Genomic DNA, 3615 nt, shown 5'->3' with positions numbered 1-3615 from the left:
CGCTACAACATCATGACCAAATTGTTGCACTGTGTGTTGTCGAAGGTAAGAAATTTGACTTATTATGATGGTTTAACTAATGTGGATAAATTTTTGGATGCTTTTGAAAGAGAATTTCCAAAGGGTTACCATTTTCAGGTGTTGTACTAGGCATTGTGTGCTACGCCCACTCGGTGGTGGGGTACGCACAAAGACATCTTTGATGGGCGGTGCGATTACAGAAGAATGATGAGAACACAGTTCAGTCAGCCTAAAGTACGGGTAACTAAGAAGTATGATGGGAGGAATGATTCACGCGATCACTTGGATAAATGGATCAAGGTATATGGAACAGAGCCGCAACTAGAATGGGTGCATTTATTCTGTCACACTCTGGATGTAATCTCTATGAACTGGTATTTGGAGATGGACCTCTACCACGACACTACGGAATGGGATGTCTTAAGAGAAGTGTTCGTGAGGACATTCAGCTTTGAAGATGAGTTCGAAAGAATTGATGAGGCACTGTAGGAGGTTAAGGTTGTGATCTTCAGAATACTGTAGGATCCTTTGGAATTGATTCAACTAGATTGGAGCACCCAACTATGCCATGCGCTAGAGTGCTATAATGTGACTGCTAAAGGAAAGGATGCAGATCCAAGGAATATTGACATTCTAGAAATAGAAGGCCACTTCGAGGTAGAGGGACCGCAGATAGAGAATCCAGACATCACCACGCCATTGAAAACTAGGCAGGTAAACATTGGCATAGAGGTGGAGCCGAAGTTTGCGAATATTGGGGATTACTGGGATGATGCTACAGTAGATAAAGTCACTGAGTTTCTTCGTGAATATCAGGATTTGTTCCCTAAAAAAATTTCGGACTTGAAGGGCATCATAGGCGATTTGGGAGTGATGCAAATAACTCTAAATCTGGATGCGAATCCTGTAAAGAAGAGGCCATATCGCATTAATCCCAAATATAAGGAAAACGTCTGTTTGGAGTTGGACAAGATGCTTGAAGTAGGTATTATTGAACCTGTGGAGGAGTCTAATTGGGTGAGTCCAGTGGTAGTTTAGGAAAAAAAGCAGAAGGATGAAATAAGGATTTGCATAGATCTTAGAAATCTTAATGATGCCTGTGTCCATGATCCCCTTCCAACACCATTTACTGATGAATTACTAGACAATGTGGGAGGACAAGAATCGTATTCATTCACTGATGGGTTCTCTGGGTACCATGAGATTAAGATCACGCCAGAGGATAGGAGTAAGACAAACTTCACGATAGAATGGGGTTTTTTCCAGTATACAGTAATGCCATTTGGACTCAAGATGTGCCAACAATATTCACTCGTGTAGTCATCGCGATGTTCAAAGAGTTCATTCTAAAATTCTTGGAGTTCTATTTCGATGACCGGATAGTGTTTGGGCTAGTCAAGTGCCATGTAGATAGTCTGTGCTTAATGTTGGATATGTTCCAAAGGTATCAAATTGTGTTGAAATTGAAGATGTGCTTGTTTTGTGTCCCCTTTGGGATTTTACTAGGTCATGTGGTATGCAGGTAAGGACTCATGGTGGACCCTACCAAGATTGTGGTAATAATCAATTTGGAAGCCCCAAGGAGTGTTAAGCAGTTGTGCACAATGCTAGGCCATACCGGATATTATTGAAAGTTCATCAAGGCTTAATCTCATATTACTGCACCCATGGAAAAGTTGCTAAAGAAGGATGCTACATTCTTTTGGATTAAAAAATGTCAATGCAACTTGGATGTCTTGAAGGAGAAAATGGTTATCGCGTTGATCTTGGTCTTTCCAGACTGGAAGAAAAAATTCCATGTGAACATTGATGCCTCGTTTATTGAATTGGGAGCAGTACTGACACAGGCTGGTGAAGGAGAACTAGATCATCCCATAACATTTGCAAGAAGAAATATTGTCAAAAGATGAGAAGAATTACTCCACGATAGAGCGCGAAGGGTTGGCGATGGTGTACACACTCCAAAAATTTAGGCACTATCTATTAGACAGACATTTCAATATGTACACAGACCACTCTGCCTTAAAGTACCTAGTCAATAAGCCTGCGTTGGGGGGGAATATACAGATGGCTGTTGTTATTCCAGGAATATGATTTTTAGGTAATTGTGAAACCAAGAAGTTTGAATGTAGGACCTGACCATCTATCGCACATTGAGACAGGGGAAGAGCCTACTAATTTGGAGGAAGGGATGCCCGACGCGCAATTCTTTGCAGTGCATGTATCGGATAACCACTTTGTGGATATTGTCCATTTCTTGACTACAGGGATGGCTCCAGAAGGATACACCAGTCAGCAAAAGAAAGAGTTGGTAGTGTGCGTGACAGATTTCTTAGTAATTGCAGGCCATTTGTATAATATGGGATAAGAAGAGATACTTCGATGATATGTGCCCGATTTTGAATGAAATGGTAGCCTCGTTGAAGCTTGTGGAGGAGCTGTGGGAGGACATTATGCATGAAAAGCAACAACACAGAAGGTTTTTTGCGCTAGGTTATGGTGGCTGACGTTGCATAAAGACTCTAAAACATATTGTAAGGCATGTGATGCATGTCAAAGGAAGGGTAGGCTGTCGCGGAGGGATGAGCTGTCGTTGAATCCGCAGGTGTCATTGCAACCATTTCAAAAATAGCCAATTGATTTTGTAGAACTGATTCAGCCCCCAGGTAAGATTAACATGTGCACGCTACATCATCACTGGGACAGAATATTTGACTAGATGGGTGAAGGCACAGCCTATGAAGGACTCTATAGGGATAAAATCAGCAAAGTTTATGTTTGAATATATATTGACCATGTTTGGTTGCCCAAAATTATATATGAGTGACCGTGGTACACATTTTCTCAACAAAACGATCAATGCGCTGACATAAGAGTTCCAGTTTTACCATCATAAAAGTACACCATATCACCCTCAGGTCAATGGAACAATTAACGATTTCAATAAGATATTGGAGAATGCGCTGATGAAGATTTTCAACGTGCAACAAAATGATTCAGACATGTGTGTACTAGCGGTGTTATGGGCATACAGAACTACTTGCAAAAAGCTAATGGGCCAGACACATTTCCGATTGGTTTATAGTGTCAAGGTTGTAATGCCAATTGAATATATCGTATCGAGTCTACACATAGTAGATTTTGCAAGAATGGCAAACCACAGAACCTTATAAGAACAGGTCACGCAACTAATGGAGCTCGAAGAAGATAGTTTTCTAGCTGGATTCCATCAGCAAGTTCAGAAGGAACGCGAAAAATCTTGGCATGATTGGCACATCAAATTGCACACCTTCAAGGTAAATGACTTAGTTTTATTATATGATAACAAGTATGATTAGTTTCTAGGAAAGTTTCAGATGCACTCGCTAGGGCCATATGTCATCAAGGAAGTTATAGATGGTGGCACAGTTCATCTTGCAAAGTTGAATGGAGAAACATTTTAAGGAATGGTAAATGGAAACTGAGTGAAGCCATACACAAGGGATCTGGCCCAATGACTACATGACGATAGGACATTCTTCATGCTCCAGGCAGTTGCAAGGGAGCACATAACTATAGAATACACTACCCAGTTTATAGAGCTACACAATAGGG

This window comes from Pinus tabuliformis, chromosome 3_2 (assembly GCF_031772625.1).
Source record: "Pinus tabuliformis cultivar Carrire ecotype Pingquan chromosome 3_2, CPIR1, whole genome shotgun sequence".
Classification (NCBI taxonomy): Eukaryota; Viridiplantae; Streptophyta; class Pinopsida; order Pinales; family Pinaceae; genus Pinus; species Pinus tabuliformis.
Note: the sequence above shows the minus strand (reverse complement) of the source record.